This window comes from Lipotes vexillifer, unplaced genomic scaffold (genome assembly GCF_000442215.2).
Source record: "Lipotes vexillifer unplaced genomic scaffold, Lipotes_vexillifer_v1.1 scaffold240, whole genome shotgun sequence".
NCBI classification, from domain to species: Eukaryota; Metazoa; Chordata; class Mammalia; order Artiodactyla; family Lipotidae; genus Lipotes; species Lipotes vexillifer.
In genome coordinates, this window is record NW_006797481.1 from 9,215,307 (window position 1) to 9,235,536 (window position 20,230).

General features: G+C 41.9%; 1 pseudogene; it reads right to left on the reverse strand.

Moving 5' to 3' along the window:
• Nucleotides 1-12,708: 12,708 nt before the first annotated feature.
• Nucleotides 12,709-15,009, reverse strand: LOC103069349 (cytoskeleton-associated protein 2 pseudogene; annotated as a pseudogene).
• Between the last annotated feature and the right edge of the window lie 5,221 nt (nt 15,010-20,230).

Below are 20,230 nucleotides of genomic sequence, written 5' to 3' on the forward strand. Positions count from 1 at the left end.
AATGGTGGTGACATGGCATTATACGTTTGTCAAAACCCATACAACGTAAGCTCAAAGAGTGAATCCTAGTGTAAACTGTGGACTTGATAGTGATGTCTTGGTTCACTCATTGTAACAAATGTACTACTGTTTCAGGATGTTGATAGTGGAGGAGGCTCTGTTTTTGGGGTTGGGGTGGGTCAGGGAAGCAGGGAGATCAGGAGTACGTGTGAACTGTGGCCTTTGCATTAAATTTTGCTGTGAAGCTAAAACTGCTTTTAAAAAATAGTCTATTGATTTAATAGCAAGAAAACAGAAGTGATCCTGGTAGTTCTACTCATGCGATAAGAAGAATTGAAAACATATTTTAAAGGGGGATTCAAAATTACCCTTATTTGTAAATGGTGATGGTCTTCCCCCAGAACCCCAAAGATGGCTTTTATGGGGTCAACTCTAAGCCAGACTTTCATTCTCCCCTTTCATCCCTTCTCTAAATTTTTTAAACATATTTTCTCCCTATCTCCATATCCCTTTGTTCAGTACAGCCTCTTCTCTGCCTCTCTCAGGGTACGGATACAGTGGAATGGTATGGACACACACACCACACGCATGTGCACACACCGTTCATGGCCGATAGCTCTATTTCTTCGTCTTGCCTCCAATAATGATGGTCGTGTCTTTCGGTCACTCATTCATCCGCTCAGTAAGTGTTTATTTAATGCCTAACATGTGCCACGGTTCTGAGGAGGAGATAATGAGCACAGGTAAACCCGTTCCTCCAGCTCCTGGAGTTTATTACTGGAGTTCGGTCCAGGCCAGCAGGAGAGGCAAACAATCAAACAATTGCACTAATGACTAAAGTCACTGTTATTCACGCATTCATTCCAGAAACGTTTAGCATGTGCTGTCTTTCTAAGAGCTGGTGGCACACAAAGATGAAACACTCATGAACAGCTCATGAGGAGCAGAAGAGCCAGGGGGCAAATACCTATAGAGGACCATCCATGGACCAGGGCCTGTGCTGCGTGCTTCACGGGTATTAGGCCACTGAATCTGCACCACAGCCCTGGAAGGTAGACATGATTGCCCCCATTTTAAAGATGAGGAGATTCAGACTTAGATTGAAGCAAATTATCCAGATCAAGGTCTCATGACCAGAACTGGAATTTAGGCCTGTCCAACTCAAAAGCATGCTTAATCTAAGTAGCTGTAATGTAAACTAGGACATAAGGGCATTCATTAGCTACAACGGAGAATAGTCGCTACGTGGCATGAACAGTGTGGGTTGCCCTCAGAACCCAACACTGAGTAAATAGCAAGCACGATGCCGCTCCATTGTTCCCAGCCCGTTCAGAACCGTGGAAGTGGGCAGCACCCTGACCCCTGTGCACAGTCACAACCTCTGTGGTTCCTCTCTGTCTTCACTCACCCGCAACATCTCCATGTACTGCTTGGACATGTACACTTTCCACCTACTTGGCCCAAGTGTTAATGAGCTGAAAGAAAACCAGTTGTTAATGAGAAACGCAAAACACACAAAGAGCACTTTACTGAAGAATAATAATGAAGCACATTTGGCCGTGTGTCAACAAACATAAAAACAGGAGGCTGACTGTGGTTATTATCATGTATATTCCCTTCAAAGAGTTCCATGAAACTCTTACAATTTGCAGAATTAAACTATAGTTTGCATGTAAACAAGACCTTAATGTTTCCTGGAAGATCCCCACATTTAAAATAACAATCTTGAAAACTGAAACCAAACATCAGTGCCTACAAATGCTGTGAATTTTAATCTATGTATCTTTAAGACATTTAAAAACCCACAGAGTTTAGAAGAAGATGCATCAATTAACATCTTTATTGAATATGCAAACTGTGTCAAATCACAGATACTGTGTAGGAGGTGGTGTGAACCTGCTGTTTTAGCACTTGGGCCACATTTATGGGCCAAAAATAAGTTACATAGAGATGTCTTGGTAAAAATGGCAATGAGAATTGTTCCTGGGAAGATATGGTAAGCTGCATAGAGCTCAGAAAAAAACATTGACTTAAAAATACATTTCTAGTGTTACAATTTATATACAGTGAAATGCACCAAGTCAGAGATGTTTAGTTTGCATGTGACCAAACCCACCAAAACCTTCAGTTACATTGACTTAATTGCCACGAGTGTGTTGCCTCGTGCAACTGAAAGTACTAGGGCTTCAGATACAGCTGGATGCAGGGGCTCAGGCAGTGTCATCAGGACAGTCTGTTTCTTAGCTCTGCTTTCTTTCTTTGCTGGTCTCAGCCATCCTCTCTCCTTGTGCCTCTAGAAGTTCCAGGTTTCTCTTTTCCTGAGTTGAAGTCCAGACAAGATGAGAACTTTTTCTAGCAGTTCCAACTAAAGTCAGAGGATTGCAGCTCTTTGGCTTGGGTTGGGTCATAAACTCCTTTCCAAAAACCAATCACTGTGGCCAGGGGTTAGTAGAGTCGGTTCTATCCTCCCCCTGTGCGCTGGGCAACAGGATAATGGGAGTGCTAGTACCAGAAAAGGGAGGGATGGATGCTGGACAAGAAAGTCAATAAATGTCCACAGAAACTCAGAAGGAGGCTTTGATCTTATGTGAAATGGTGATGTGATGATGATATTAGTTAACACAATCACTACTGCTTGTTAAACACCTACGTATTCCGAGCTCTCTCTACAAACAATCCTGATCACAACTCATAAGATAGGGGTTATTATGCCCATTTTACTAACAATGACACTGAAACTCAAAAAGATTAAATGAATTGCCAAGACTGAGTAGCTAGTAAGTGGGGAAGTCAGGATCCTTTTTAACACGGGTCTATCTATCTTAGGACCCTAGCTCAGTCTGTTGTGCCTGTCCCTAAGTAAGCATTTCCTGCTTCTGATTTGATACGGAAAAATGGTGTGTGTGTGTATATCTGTCTGTATTGAGAATTCAGAGACAGAGGGCTGAGGATGCAAATCATAAGGGGAAAGAAGATGCTTTCAGAGTGGGTACCCCTGACTGGGTGGGTGTGTCCCACCAGCAGCGAATTTTGCATCTCTGGAAAAGCCCAGGCCCTTTTGTGGCTGAGAGACCCATCTGTGGGAGCTCTGAGAGGTGGGCAGGCAGTTTTTCCACATTACGTATTTCCATGGCTTTGTTTTCTATGGCTTTGTCTTCCTTGTCAAGTTCCCAACAGCTGAGAAACTTATTAAGACAGAATCACGTTGCATATTCATCAGACGACTTGTTAATCATCCGCTAAGGCCCTCTGGAGAGCAGGAGTCCTGGAGCTCAAATGAAGAATAATAGGCAACATGTCCTCACCCGCTCTTGAGTGATCTGTTATCAGCAATTATGTAAAAGTTTTCGGGAAAGTGGATTTAAAGCAGAAAGAGAGTTTGTTGTTTGTGGCTACACTATGCTTTCTTTTTGATCATCTATTTGTTATCTTCCTCTGTTCCCACTATACAGGTAAAGTAGGAATACAGAAGGGAAAACTGAGACCCAGAGAGTGAATGATGGAGAGCTTCAGTGTAGGACACGTTAGAATTCAGGTCTCTTAACCCCTCATTCAGCGTCCCTAGGGGTAGGGATTGTTCATCTGTCCTTTTCTGCCAAGAAGCTGCTCATTAGAACATGTGATTCTCTAAGATGCATGCCCTTTGTCTCTTTAGTTCACCAGCAAACTACAAATTTCTAGAACAGTGCCTGGGCCATTTAAGAGAGTCAAAAAGTATTTGCTGAATGAATCCAAGTTCTCTAGACCTCAGGTAGGCACCTTACTTATGATAGGCAATGAACATAGTCCATTCTCAATCTGCTTTGATTCCCAGGAGTAGTGTCCTCTGTAAGGGCTCCCAAAGAGCCCCAGTGAATGCCACTGATTCCCACAAACCTGGTCTAATCGCACCCGCTTGTTCAAAATGCTTCTTTTGGTTTCTTGGTAGATCTCAAAATTGTGCCTCAAAATTGCGCCTCCTGTCTGCTGTGCTCTCCCCTCACCACTTATCCCAAACGATGGGCCCAGCCCCTGCCTTAATTCTTCCAAAGCACAGGTAATGCCAGACTGAGGTATTTGGTACCAAGATTTCTCTTCTGTAGAATGACTGCAGTGACGGTAGAGCCCACTTCGTAGTGATTATCAGGAGGTCATGAGATAATGTGTGTGAAATATCAGGCTCCCATGGAGTAAGTCTAGTAAGAGTTAGCCATTGTCATTATCACTGAGAGGCGCTGGAACCAGACTACTGGGTTCAAGTTCCAGCTCTGCTATTTAATAACTGTGTGATCTTGGGCAAGTTGCTTAACTTCCCTCTGCCTCAGTTTCTCAACTGTAAAATTGGGATAATGATAGAATTTGCCTCATAGGGCTTCGATGAGGCTTAAATGAATCAATATCTTGTAAAGAAGAGAGAGCATTTCCTGACACATAGTCAGTGTCATAAATGTAGCAGCGGTGATATCCGGGTAAACCCAGGACCAGATATCAGATATTGCAGCTCCTGAAGTCCTCTGCTCTCAGGGGCCCCCATTTCTCTACTTTTCTTTTACTTACCACATTCTAGGAATTCCTCACCGTGACCCTACCCAGCCTTTCACACATCCTAGGTCACCTGCCTCTCTCTTCAGACCTGGTCAGAGGAAGAACAAAAGTGTTAGAGCCAAAATGGCTTGGTCCACGGTGAGGATGGCCTGTTACGCTCTTGACTGAAATTCTCAACATCTCAGAAGTATATGCATTTGTCCATATATATGCATTTATGCCCAGAGGCATCCAGGCTTTGCTGAGCACCCATCCTTCTTATATGTACGCTTCCCGTTCCTTGACCTTGCGTCTGTCCTTCTGGGTACAGCCCTGATCCACCTCCTTTGAGAGTTCTCTCTTTCTGTGGGGAAGCATAATAGGCTAGTGGTTAAGAGAACAGTCTTTATAGGCAGACAGCCTCAGGTGGAAGTCTTGACTCTGATTTCTACCCCAGGCAAGTTGCTTTCCCCTCTGCTCCTCAATTCCCTCACCTGTAAAGTGGGTATAACAAAAGGTACCTCATTGATTGAGATGTCTAAATAAGTTATGTGAAAGTACATTTTTGTGAAAGTAGGTAGTAATATGGCAACTGTGTATAAAATTAATGGCCTGCAGTCATCCCTCTAGTTCTTTACTCTGATTCACTACACAACGAACAACAGATCAGTCATCCTCATACTTTATGGGATATTAAAATCACCTAGGTAGATGTTAAGGCTCTGAGGCTCGTGTAGTATGCCAGCCTAATTAAATTAGAATCTCTGGGGGTGGATATCAGTATATTTTATGTACACCAGTTTGGGACCAGTACTCTAGATTGCTTTCCAATCTCTTTGAAATGGTGTGAACCATGGAGTTTGGCCCAGCAGTGTGATCCAATGCTATTATATCTAAAGGGATCTTGCCCGTGAGTGGTGTTTTGCCCACGTGTCCTGTCAGCCCAGCCAGAGTGGAAGGGCCAAAGGAGCTGACCAGGGCACAGGCCTCCTTGTTTTCGCCATCCCCAAGCCTGGAAAGATAGGTGGCTTGAATTCAGCACGTTCTTGTTCTTGACAAATTAATTGAAATAAAAAATAGGCTTCAACTGGTAGAAAGGAAACCTGACAGTCCATTTCAAAGAAGTTGAAAGCGAAGAACAAGGGCTCTGAAGTTAGGCTGCATTGGCTTGAAATATAACAACTCACTAATTGTGTGACATTGGGTAAGTTAAGTAACCTCTTTATGCTTCAATTTCCCCATCCATGAAAGTAAGCAAATAATAAGACCTACTTCTTAGAATTGTTGTAAGAATTAAATACAATAACAATAAATACTTAACATAATACTTGGATCAGCAGTTAAGTGTTGCCTGTTACTATTATTATTATCCTGAAGAGTTGTTCTAACCTGCCTCAGAGTTCAGTTATAGGCCTATGTAATAAGCTGGTGTGATCATAAGATCTTTATTGGATCTTTATTTCTCAGTTTCCTTGGATGGGGTCTAAGACTGTAGAATTGCTTTATTTGAAATTCTGTGATGCCTCAGGGTATTTTTTCGGTTTTTTGTTTGTTTGGCTGTTTTGTTTTTTGTTTTTTGTTTTTGAGTACTCAATATCACGCCTGACACACATTAGGACTCAAGAAATGTTCAAATGAAAGAATATCCCTGTAAGAGTCAGAGAAGGGAATGTGTCTATTTCAAAGGGAAATACAAACACAGACAAGACTCAAGGATGGAGAGAGGAACAGATGCCCCTGGCGTGTTGTCATTTAAATCATCATAGGATGCCACATGTAATTCCCGATGCTGACTTCCCACAAGTCTGCCTTACTGTTTCAGAACAATTTTTTCTGGATGTTTATTTTTATAAAGTCTCCCCATCTCAGCCTTTGCTGAGTCCCCATGTCATCCTCACTAATTCATTTAGTCATCAAAGTGACAACGCCTAATTATAAGCTACAGTGAAACAAGTCTAGAAAGGGACTCTGTGGCAAGCTCCCCCCTACCTGAGAAGAGGGGCACAAGTCAGTGTGTGGCTCAGATGCTCCCTGCTTCTGGAATGCATCAGCTCAGCTACCAGGTCTATGGCCACGTCATAACATATTTGTCTTACAGACACTACAGGTTCTGCTTGGACTGTGGGTTTGTGTATCTTTGAAAGGGAATGTAAACTTTTTGGGGAGGGGACATTTATCTAATAGCTTGGGGTATCCAACTGGTATGGCCTGAGACCCGGGTAGATTGCGGGTGGGAGGGGACATTTATCTAATAGCTTGGGGTATCCAACTGGTATGGCCTGAAACCCGGGTAAATTGTGGGTGACAGTACAACTGCATTACAGGAGACAGTAGATCAGGGTGGGTTTTTTTTTTTTTAATTGAAGCAATAGTTGATTCACAGTGTTGTAGGGTGTTTTTCAGAGACAAGGCTTTGAAGCCAGGCATGCTTGGGTTTGAATCCCGGCTCCTCTCCTCACATAGTTCTGTGATCGGCAGCAGTGCTACACAAAGACCACCCTCAGTCTATAAACTGTTACCAGTCAGGGAAGAGATCAGGAGCTTGTGCCAGAATGTAAATCAGCTACATCACTAAAAACACCATTAGTCTGCTGACTTTTTTTTTTTTTTTTTTCCCCCAAAGCAAAACTTTCTCAATGAAGGAAGCAGCAGGGCATTGATTTACATCCTAGAGTAGGTTTCTTTTTCCCTTGCTGACTGATAGCAAAGAGCTCACAGAGCAGCATTTTGAATAGCAGCAACCTCGGGCAAGTTACTTAACCATTCTGAGGCTGTTACCTCATCTGTAAAATAGGGATAATGATTCCTCCTAAGTAATAGGCCTGCTGTGAGAATGGAATGAGATAGGCATGTCGAGCGCTTAGTGGGATGCCTGGTGCATATCAGGTACTCAATAAATGAAAGCTATTATTAAGCAAGATAAGGTAGTCCTAATACTACCAGATGATGTTAACGCTGTTATCTGAAACAACAATGAAAACAAAAACTTGTGTTCAGGAAACAAAGGGATCAATGGTTAAATAAGTTTAGAAAGCTGATTGAGCTCTGGGGGACAGAAGGAATTCATCCTAGATGTATGCTCTATTTCTGACTCTTTGGGACCAGAGCTATTTTATTTTTGGTTCACCAAAGCCATCAAACACTGTGTTTAATAAACGCGTGGAAAGGCTGAAAACAGATTTTTCCCATCCTGTCATCAGTAGACTCAAGACTGACCCTGGTATCTTATTTCTCCTATTTCCATCCCCTGGCCTGTCTTGAGCATGAGTTATTGCCTCTTCTGGGTTACCTCCACCTGGCTTCAGCTCGACACCTCCCCTCTTAACTTTCTTCTCCCATACCTTTCTGCTTGAATCCCTTTTAACAATCTGGCAGCAAGAAATCTTTACATTAGCTGCAGGCACTCTGAACATCCAAGAGAGCTTTTGACCCTGTGACCCCAGCAAATGATTCTTTTGGGGCCAACTGACCTGGAGCAGGCAAAAGTTCTTTCTGGAAACTCACAAGTCTTTGGTGGCAGATAGAAGTACTCATCTACAGGGTAAAGTTTCCCCATGAAATCTCAAAGGGGTCCGTGGAGGATCCGTGGAGCTAGAGCTGTGTTCAAACCCAGCAACTTTCAAGCATTTTCATTCTACAGTTTCCATCATGTTTTTCCACCTCAAAATGTTAGGTTTTTCTTTTCTTTTCTTTTAGTTAAATAATCATGCACTTGCTTTAGATCAGGTATATATTAATCTGGACTCTTGATTAAAGGTGACAGAACTCAAATTAAAGTAGCTTGAGCAAAAAGAGAATGTGTCGGTTTCCGTAGCTGGGAAGGACAGAGGAGAGGCTAACTGGAGGTGTGACTGAATCTGGGGACCTAAATAATAAGTATCCTCAGGGCTTCTCATCTCTCAGCTGTGTTTTTCCTTCTGCTTCTCTTTGATTTCATTTTCTCCTCCTGCAGATTTATTTCCTCCCAGTAGATATAACTTGGATGACAGCAGTTCTGGGGGTCACAGCCTGTAATCCAGGGGACGGAAGGCTTCTGTGTCTAAACACCCAATTATAAAATCCCAGAGTCACCTGCCCATTCAGGATCAGAGAATTGAGATAGAATAATCACACTGGGGCTGGGTCATGTGACACCCCTGCCCATCTTCCCCATCCCCTTTACAGCCAGGATTTGGGGGAATTGTGAACTGAAGGCCCCACCAGAAATACTTGGAGTCAGGGAATGTCCAGGTCTTCAAAGGAAGGAAGAGACTGTTAGAAATGAAGGAGGGAAGAGATGTCAGGCTGATTTACAGAACACATGTGTGTTACAGAACTCTGCAGGGGGAGGGCAAAGCTTAAGACAAAGACGTAATAGAACTTCAAACAAAAATGAGGGAGCAAGTTTAGGTCTTATTAAGGTCACTCAAATTACTCAGTATAAGCTAAATACCTTGTCTGTCTAAGGAATTGACTGGTCTTTCTGATGAAAACCACTGTTTAAGTCACCTTGATCTAGAGAGAAATCAAATTCCCCACATTTTCAACACAGGCCTGCATTTTCTCATCACTAACTAGACCTCGCTGATGAACCCAACTCTCATCTCTATCTGTCATTTCTCTTAATAAAATGCCTGCCACATGATACATGTTTAATGTATATTGGTTATTTCTGTCATTTTGACTTAGGTTATTACAAGAACAGTCTCATTAAATATTTATAATAACTATATATATATATATATATAAATATAAAATAATCTTATGTTATAATTGCTCCTAGTCTCACACGAGGAAACGGAAGCTCAGAGACTTTGTGATCATAGATCATATCACAAATGATGGCAGGGTTGGTATCATCCAGGTTTGTCAGACTCCAAAGCCAGAGCTCTTAATCTGTACATAATGAATTTGATCTTCGGTAGTTGGCACATGAGAGGAGAAAATTGTCTTTCTTGACCTAACTCTAGTTTCAGGTCCAGAACAGTAATTTGTACCACCCCAGCCTTTAGGCACTAACTACAAAGCATTCATTTTACAAGCACCCTTTACTTAATTTTTAAGACTATTTAGTAGAAGATTCTGTCTTGATATTCCAACTCAGTAACATACAAAAAATCTCCCCACAGACATTTCTTGCTTAAATACAGATGCCACATCTGATTTAATTTGAACTGCAGAAACACGATAGGGCTAGTTTTCAGCAGTTCCATTTGGTCCTTTATCGGTATCTTTTGTTAATAGCCATCTCCTCCCGTGTTGTGGATAATTTCAGCATTACTGAAGCTCCAGGTTATCTCATTTCTCTTGTTTCTGGTTCCCTGTGCTTGTTCATTGTCTACCACCTGCCAAGATGTTTGTCTTCATTTTGTATGTGTCAGCAGCTTGAGAGCCTTGAAAGATGTAATCAAGATTTTTAAAGAAAAACTAAATACCAAATTCTCTCTGGTTAAGGCAGTGACAGTGATTTTTCTTCCCCTGCTTGCTTGACTCTTAGGTCCTCACTGACCTGCATCTATATTTGGAAATGGCATTACCACTTGTAAGAGAAAGCAGATTGCCTACTGAAAAATCTTGGATCAGATGCACACATTAAATATATTACAATTTTTTTTGTCAGTGATATTTCAATAAAGTTGAAAAAAAATCTTTGGATCGGAGAGATCCATTGGATCCAGGATTCCCCATTCTGGGTCCCTTCTTTGGAACTTCATGGTTCTCTTCCCTCCTCCCTGAGTCCTTCTTGTCTTTTTCCCTGGCTCCTCTAGTCTCTGTCATTTCTCAGGTTTCTGTCTGATGTATTAGGATGTTTCAGCTGCAAGTAACAGCTTACATTGTAAGGACACGTGTCTCACATGTCAAGAAATCCCCACATCGGTCAGTTCCAGGTGGGTTAATTTAGCAGCTCAGGTCACTTCCCTCTTTTGTTCTGTCCCCCTTAGCAGGTATCTTGGTGCTTAGGCCTGTCCTCTTGTTGTTGCAATTGACTTTGAGTCCCAGGTGTTACATGATACAATCTGGCTAACAGAAATAGACATGTTTGTGTCTCACTCTCCTGTCATCATTGAGGGACGCTTACCCAGAAGCCCTCAGCTCTCACTTCAATGGGAGGAGCTACATCAATGTAGGAGGAGGGAGGGAGTAGGGAGGAGCTGCCCTAACCTTGCAGTTTTAGACTAATAAGGATTTATGTTCTGTGGCAGGGAAGAGGCCCTGAACATCTAACCGCGTGGGGTGAGAAGAACAAAAAAATCTGGGTTCTATCACTAAAAGAGCTGAGATACAGAAGGTAGAGTCTGTCTCACTCTCTTGGGCAGACTTTAGGTGTGGTTAACGATATTGGCTGTAACTAGCAGGACGATGACTCCTAATTATTTATCTTTAGCCTGGGTTTCTTCTGAGAATCAGAGTGGAAACTCCAAATATCTGCTTAGCACTTGCATTTAGATATATAGATCTTCCTTTTGGATAACCTACAAGCTTGCAGTCATATACAACTTAGATCGCACAAGCTCTTGCCTCGAAAAGATCACATGACTTTTCAATTTGCCTCTTTCATTTTTAGGACTTTATCCAGGCTGAAACCCTAAGCAGAGGTTAGTTAAATGAACATAGGTCATGCCCGTGAACCTTATTCCATGCATGCTATGGGCACCTTTTATGGGGGCATTGTTTTTGTGTTATGCCTTACATGAGCAGAACACCTCAGTGAGAGATCAGGGAAATAGAGGAAGTCCTTACTTTGCATGGTAATGTGGGACTGTAAAAATGATCCTGCAAACTGAATCCACACAAAATGGTCTTGATAATCTACGTGACAATTTACTATTGTTCTATGACCTTTAAGAATTTCCATCAAAACATTAAAAGCTCTCTTACTGTTACTTATGAAAGTATAGGGATATGGGAAAAATAGAACTAATATTCACTTAATACAGTGTTACTTAAAACATCAGAAAGATCGAGAATAAAAATGTGTTGCTTCTTGTAAAAAAAAAAAGTTATAAATAGTAGTTTGAACAGTGCCTGCCTTCTTCTCATCATATAACTCATAATACTGCCTGTGTCAACATCTTTTCTGTGCCTTGTCAAATTGTCTTGCTTCCTTCTAAGTTTGGAGTAGCTTCCAACATTTTATCCATTGCACTTTAAAGGTTGTGAAACAGCGCTAAGAGTTCTTTTGAAGTGAAGGTTTTTTTTTTTTTAATATATAGATGTTTTCATTTATTGTATACATATTAGGTACACAGTTTAAAAGGAATAAAAACCCTACTCAGTAGAACATAAGGCAATAAATAGAACAAAGATTGGCACTATTATACAAATGGAATTAATGAACATAAATAAGAGTAAGTATGTGATTTTCAACCACATTCATATTATGCAGTTTTAAAACTACCTAATCTTTTACAATGACTAAATCCTTAATTGAAACTCTAGAGTTGGTAAAGGATGTATGCCATTTAAGTATTAGTTCAGAGACTTACAAAACAATTTTACTGGTGGTATTTATGTGTGGGAAGCAGAGACCTACTTACTGTGCGTGACTATCATGTTTTAGGAGACATGAAGTTTTTATATTACAAGGAAGAAATCAATTTTAAGTATTAGGTATTTTAGAAATACTACCTAAACTAGGATGACATTTATGAAATATTATATATTCGTTCTCTAACTCCCTTCTATTAGTCTATAAACTATATCAGACGAAGTGATGGAAGTTAAAATTTTTAACATCTTAGATAGTCAAGTTAGAAAAGGAACTAAAGAAAGGAACTCAGATTTAAAGTTCTGAATGCCCACTAGGCACATTTTCTTGATTCTAACAAAGTATCTTCTCGTAGAAATGGAGTATCCCTCTTGGGGACCTCGGCTACAATAAAAAAGAAAGAGGCCAAGAGACCACAGATGCAGACTCACTGGCATTGCTGGAGAGTGACAATGAAGAACCAGGGGCAGAGTCCCAGGAACACAGGAGACCACAGCAGTCTGGGCTACTAGAATTGGGTGACAAAGCAAGCTAACTCTGTCTTGACAAAATTTACCTGTCTTAGAGAAAAAGTCAGTCTATTGAGATTGACAAGGTAGGATTAGCTTTCCGACGCACAGAAGGCAACACCTGCTATAGAGTGGACATTAGTAAGAGCTGACTGCCGTCAACACTTAGGTACTTGGCAACTCCTGACCTAAGGGACATGCAAAGCGACAACAGACCAACCAACCAACTCAGAATAATACAACCCCACTCCTTTCAGAGCTTCGGTTCTCTTCTGTCTTGTCAGTCTCTGAGTACATGCGGCACAGGGCTGCTCTGGGGCAGAACACAAAAGCGTCAGTTTCACTTTCCAACTCTGTTAACTTTTCCAATGAAGGCGCACAAGGATAATGGTCTTTTAACATATCTGGCAATTTAGAAGTCTTCTCTTGAAGACATCGAAAACGTCTAACTGGTGTGAGAAACTTTAGCTCTTTAAATGCAGAATTTGTTTAGTCAAACTGCATCTTCTTTTTCACACTTTGCACGTGTGGAGTAGTAGACACATTATATTTAATTAAGCAACCTGCCCTAATTTCTGTATTGCGGGTTTTTTTGATTTTTGTATTTTTTTTTTTTTGCGGTACGCGGGCCTCTCACTGTTGTGGCTTCTCCCGTTGCGGAGCACAGGCTCCGGACGCGCAGGCTCGGCGGCCATGGCTCACGGGCCCAGCCGCTCCGCGGCATGTGGGATCTTCCCGGACCGGGGCACGAACCCGTGTCCCCTGCATCGGCAGGTGGACTCTCAACCACCGCGCCACCAGGGAAGCCCAATGTGTTGCGGGTTTTAACATCACTGGTTGGACCTTTTGTTTTGCTATCTTGCTCTTTTTTCACAACTTTGAAATACTACATTTGTAAGATGCTTATTTGTTTTTCTGACCCCAGATTAACACTTATATCATCAATGGTGGCTTCTTGGATTTGTTCCTTGGTTGCACAAGACTCCCCAATATTTTCTCCAAATTTAACTTTTTCTTGACTCTTCATTGTCAGAATGTCAACAATTGCATGTCGCATCTCTTCAATAGGCTGAGCTCCTGCCAGAGTGGCCTTCTCATAGATTGCAATAATATTTTCAATAGGACTCGTACGTGGTTCAATACGAGCAGGCATATCCAATGTTTAACAAGTTTTTTGGCATCTGGAATATTTTTAATCAGGTCATTCAGTGTAACCAATACTTCTGCTTTTGGATATCCCTCATTAATCAGGTTTAGGCATTCAGAAAATGTTTACTTTTTCAGTAAACAATCGTTGTTTGTCTTCTTCTGCCATGGTGGTCCAGAGGTACCCAACTGGCTTTTCATTTTGTGCTTCGGGCTCAGGCTGGGTAACCACTGAGCTCGGAGGCCTATTCATCACTCTTCCTTTGCTAGCTTTCCACTCACTCAGACGAGCCTTTCTCTCCTCTGCAGTTTCTCTGCGCTGAGTCCATCTACTATCAATAGCTGCTTTCACCGTGGTATATCTGCACTGGTCAATGCTTTTTGACTTTTCTCTCAGTTTTGTATTAGAAGACGAAGCAGGCCTGGCTACCATTTCAGGTGTCATGCTTCTTGACAGTGTCTTATTTCTATGTCCTGAGAAGAACCGGTTTTGATAATAGACGAAACTGTGTTTAACTGTAATAATTCTTTCTCTCGAGGTCCTTTCCAAACTGTAACACTGGCAGACGTCCTACTGATGCCTTGTTTCATGGCGTCCTGGTTATTACTGTGGTGACTTCTAATAGAAGGTCGCACAAGTTGACTGCTCTGAGATGTAGTGCTCTCAAATTTAGTGGCAGTCGTCGTATGTGAGGCTCTATCACTTTTCACTGTTACACTGCTGGTGTCTACAGGCTGAGACTTTGTGGCTTTAGAGACAGTAGCTGAAAGTTTCTTCATTGTTGCAGAGCTCATCTTTGACTTGTGGAGGTTTTCTAAAGGAATTAATCTTAGACTGAACAGTTTGGCCACGATAAGATCCAAGGTTTCTTGGGCATGTTAGCACCTTGCTTTGGTTTTTCTGTAGTCATTTGTTTCTATTTACTGTTTCTAAGGTGAAATGATTGGCTTAACGTCATATGTTGACTTTGGGGGTCATCTTTAATTGGTAACAACGGCAGAGTTTGATTATTATCCTCAAAATTAGGTGTATCAATTGCTGTAGTTGAATTGGTTAATTCATTAGAAAGTTTTAAAGGAATACAGTTCTCTTCCATTGCTATATTATTCTTTATCCCAGTAGGTCTACCGACATTCTCTTAAGGCAAAAATGGCTGATAAAGTTTCAGAATTTTTGTCTCTTCTTGGATCTGGCCTTCAGATGTCTTCACTCTTTTGTCTCTACCACTGGATAATATCTGATTTTCCTGTTTGTATGCAAAAAAAAGTTTTTCTTTTTAACAGATGCTCCTTGAGTTTTTGTCTTCTTTGCTCTCTGAAAGTGGACTGGGCCGTCTGACTCGGGGGCAGCTGCAGGTCCTGGGGCATGGCTGGGGTGCTCATCACAGCTCCGGACAGGGGGACGTGTCTCCAGCTCGACTGCCGCAGACTCCCTTAAGCTGGCGCCACCGCACACTCTCAAGTGAAGGTTTTGAAGGTGCCCATTTCTTTGGGATATTATCCTCCCTTTCCTCATTCATGTGGCTAAGTCACCGTCACTAAGTTCCCCTGGCTGCCTATCTAGAGGCGCTGCAGTAGCGGCAGTCAGCATCCCACTGTCAGCCATTACTGTGCTATTTACATTAGATTTGAATTTTGCTCCTGGTGTTTCCACTTGTTATTTCTTTGCTGCGCCTTCCTTTGGGTTGGCCAACTTCCTCTTTTGAGTATCCATTTTTGTCAAACGTCCCATGGGTTTATCACCAAGAGACAAGGAGGCAACATCACTCCAGGGTTTGCTGGCTGTGAGTGAACTGAATTACATGTGCAGTGACCAATCACTGCCAGCCTTTGAAAGATGTGAGTCGATTGGCCACTGACCATGGGCCATATCTGTTATTGACTGATGAGCTGGTGGCAGAGTTTCTGCTTTATTCAGTTTCTCACAGTTCGTATGCCATGGTAACTGAAAATGGCGCTGTGTTGCTGGGGGACTGGTGTTGCTGCACTGTACCACATGGTACCTGAAATCTGTGTACTACGTTTCAGAACTGCGCAGAGTGAAGGCTGCCTGTGTGGTAATTCAGGACATATCCATTCACTGGCCACTCGCTGTCAGTGTTTATTTCAGCTTTATACTTCTGAGACACCCCAGGCCAGCCCTTTACTTCCAGGTGGCTGTTAAGTAGGCAAAGCACAGTGTTCCATCAAATGCCCATCCTTGGATGATATACCTGGTCTCCAGCTTGAGCAAGGATGTATTTTAGCCTTGAGCCTGTGCAGTTGGCATGGACTGACAACAGCTGTTAATTAGGGGGGTGATGTGCAGTGTAGCACTGCTGAGAAGCAAGAATGCCATTAACAAGTTGAATAAGCCAAATGACTACCCCCATGTCAATCAAAGATGGTAAAGGGAACAAATATGTAGTCTGCAGGTTTTCCTCTTTCTTCTTTGTTTCTGGTCCATTGGTAAGAGTGAAAATTCACTCTCTCTTAGTGGTTTAGCCTTCAAAAGCTAATCTAATCCTATCTAATCAACCAAGTGCTAGGGAAAGGCCTGGAAGACTAGCACCGACTTGCTGTGTGACCTTACACAGAAATCTTAGCCTTCGTTTACCTGCACTATATTCCTCCCCCCGCTTTCAAAGCCTCTCCTTGCCACAGGTATGTTGCAGGCCCCTTTCATACCCTTCAAGGTGAACTCTACCTTAACCTCTAGTGGTTTGAAGTAATGAGGAAAATTTGGGGCTTGCTGACTTGGAGCTCATTGAGATAATACTCTTTTCTTTTAATAAAAATAAAGAGTATATGCATCTCCTATTTTTTCTTGTATCTACTTAATTATATGCTTCCTTTTATGTGACAAAGAGAGCTATTAGGTTATGGAAAGAGCACAGATTTTGGAATCAGACATGGCTGAGTTGGGACCTAGCCTTGTACTGAGTGTACTTGAGACATTTTATGTCATCTCACTGAGAATGAATTCAGTATGTGGTGGCTGCTATCATTAACTGATGGTCATAAGCTGACGTATGGGTCAAATAAGCTGATGTATGAAAAACATTTCACATGGTAATTAGGGCATTAAATGTGCTCAAAAATGCTATTTCATAAACTCTCTATTCTCCTTGCTACTTTAGCTTCTGGTAAATTCACAGACAAACCTCAGTTGTTCAGTCGTAATGATTAACCAATCCTAAATATTTGGTATAGCTAGATTTCTTCTTCTTTCTTTTTTTTTTAACGCGGGTCTCTAAATGTTGTGGCCTCTCCCGTTGCGGAGCACAGGCTCCGGACGCGCAGGCTCAGCGGCCACGGCTCACGGGCCCAGCCGCTCCGCGGCATGTGGGATCTTCCCGGACCGGGACACGAACCCGTGTCCCCTGCATCGGCAGGTGGACTCTCAACCACTGCGCCACCAGGGAAGCCACTAGATTTCTTCTTTGTATAACTATTTTTTCTTTCTTTCTTTTCTTTCTTTCTTTTTTGTAGTAGTTTTGTTCTTAACTGTTTTCTTTTGGATGTGCTTTAATATTAGAAACCTCCTCAATCATTTGTGGATGTAGTTGGTTGTACAAAAAGAATGAATAAATTGTTGGTATAGGCATACCTCAGAGATATCGCGGGTTCAGTTGCAGCCCACCGCAATGAAGGAAATATTGTAACAAAGTGAGTCATGTGAAGTTTCTGGTTTCTCGGAGCACGTAAAAGTTATGTTTACACTATACTTGTAGCCTACTAAGTGTGAAATAGCATTATGTCTAAAAAAACCCAAAGTACATACCTTAATTAAAAAATATTTTATTGCTAAAAAAATGCTAAGCATGGTCTGAGCCTTCAGCAGGTCGTAATCTTTTTGCTGGTGGAGGGTCTCGCCTTGATGTTGATGGCAGCTGACCGATCGGGGCTTGGTTGCTGAAGGCTGGGGTGGCTGCGGCAGTTTCTTAAAACAGATGACAATGAAGTTTGTCACATAAAGTGACTTTCCTTTTCCGTAGCACGCAACACTATTTGATAGCATTTTACCCACAGTAGGACTTCTTTCAAAATTGGAGTCAATCCTCTCAAACCCTGCCATTGCTTTATCAAATAAGTTTATGTCATATTCTAAATCCTTTGTTATCATTTCAGCAGTCTTCACAGGTGTAAATTCTGTCTCAAGAAACCACTTTCTTTGCTCACCCATAAGAAGCAACTCCTCTTCTGTAAAGTTTTATAAAAGATTGCAGCAATTCAGTCACATCTTCAGGATCCACTTTTAATTCTAGTTCTCTTGCTATTTCCACCACATCTGCAGTTTCTTCCTCTGCTGAAGTCTTGAACCCCTCCAGGTCATCCATGAGGATTAGAATCAATTTCTCCAAACTCTTGTCAAGGTTGGTATTTTTGACCTCTTCCAATGAATCATGAATGCTCTAAATGGCATTCAGAATGGTGAATCTCTTCCAGAAGGTTTTCAATTGACTTTGCCCAGATCCATCAGAGGAATCACTATTTCTGGCAGCTATAGCCTTCCAAAATGTTTTTTTTTTTTTGCGGTATGCGGGCCTCTCACTGTTGTGGCCTCTCCCGTTGTGGAGCACAGGCTCCGGACGCGCAGGCCCAGCAGCCATGGCTCACGGGCCCAGCCGCTCCGCGGCATGTGGGATCTTCCCGGACCGGGCCACGAACCCGTGTCCCCTGCATCGGCAGGCGGACTCTCAACCGCTGTGCCACCAGGGAAGCCCCAAAATGTATTTCTTAAATAATAAGACTTGAAAGTCAAACTAACTCCTTGATCCATGGGCTGCAGAATGGATGTTGTGTTAGCAGGCATGAAAACAACATTAATCTTGTTGTATATTTCACCTGCCTCAGAGCTTTTGGTTAACCCAGTTGCATTGTCAATGAGCAGTAGTATTTTGAAAGGAATCTTTTTTTCTGAGCAGTAGGTCTCAACAGTGGGCTTAAAATATTCAGTAAACTATGTTGTAAACAGATGTGCTGTCAGCTAGGCTTTGTTGTTTCATTTACAGAGCAAAGGTAGAGTAGATTTAGCATAATTCTTAAGGGCCCTAGGATTTTCAGAATGGGTTATGAGCATTGGCTTCAACTTAAAAGTCACCAGCTTCATTAGCCCCTAACAAGAGAGTCAGCCTGTTCTTTGAAGCTTTGAAGCCAGGCATTGACTTCTTTCTAGCTGCAGAAGTCCTAGATGACGTCTTCTTCCAACATAAGGCTGTTTTGTCTACACTGAAAATCTGTTGTTCAGTGTTACCACCTTCATTAATGATCTCAGCTGGTTCTTTGGGTAGCATGCCACAGCTTCTAGATCAGTATCCGTTGCTTCATCTTACACTTTCATGTTATGGAGACGCCTTCTTTCCTTAAACCTCATGAACCAACCTCTTCTAGCTTCAAACTTTTCTTCTGAAGCTTCCTCACCTCTCTCAGCCTTCATAGAATTGAAGAGAGTTAGGGCCTTGCTCTGGATTAGGCTTTGGCCCAAGGGAATGTCGTGGCTGGTTTGATCTTCCATCCAGACCACTAAAACTTTCTCCATATCAGCAATAAGGCTGTTTTGCTTCCTTATCATCTGTGTATTCACTGGAATAGCACTTTTAATTTCCTTCAAGAATTTTCTTTTGCATTAACAAGTTGGCTAACTGTTTGGTGCAAGAGCCCTAGCTTTCAGCCTGTCTTGACTTTTAAGAGGCCTTCCTCACTAAGCTTAGTCACTTCTAGCTTTTGGTTTACAGTGAGAGACTCTTCCTTTCACTTGAACACTTAGAGGCCATGTAGGGTTATTAATTGGCTTTATTTCAATATTGTTGTGTCTCAGGGAATAGGGAGGCCCAAGAGGAGGGAGAGAGATGGGGGAATGGCTGGCCTATGGAGCAGTCAGAACACACACAACATTTCTTTATTAAGTTCTTATATGAGTACAGTTTGTGGCATGCCAAAACAATTACAATAGTAGTATCAAAGATCACTAACCAGAGATTGCCATACAAATATATAATAATGAATAAGTTTGAAATATTGTGAAAATTACCAAATGTGTCATGGAGACATGAAGGGAGTAAATGCTGTTAGAAAAATGGCACTGATAGACTTGCTTGATGCAGGGTTGCCACAAAGCTTCAATTTGTAAAAAACTCAATATCTGCGAAGCACAGTAAAGCAAAGGGGAATAAAACGGGGTCTGCCTGCATTTCATTTCAGCCCCAGTGATGTACAAGTCATTTTGCTCTCCTTTTCTCTGGTCTGGTCACCTGTTGTGATGTATAGTAACATTCTTCAGCTGGTGGAGAGCTTTACCTCTGAAATAATTCAGTTTGCCCTACAGACATTTTGTTGTTGTTCTATAGTTGGCACAGTATCAAAGTTTGTCACCATGATGTTTTATTTGCCAGCCCCTTGTAGACAGCCTAGAACAAGAGCTGGTGCAGTTTGAAATGGCAGAAATAATGCTTTGTATTCAGCAAAACCCATTACATTTACTCTTCTTGGCTCACAGGAAAACTACCTTTTGTTTGCAGTTAGGCTGAGGTCATGACTGGGTTCAGGCAAATAGAATGTGGGTAGAAGTGATAGTCTGGCCAAAAAACTTTTCGGGAAATTGATAACATTACGTTCTGATCCC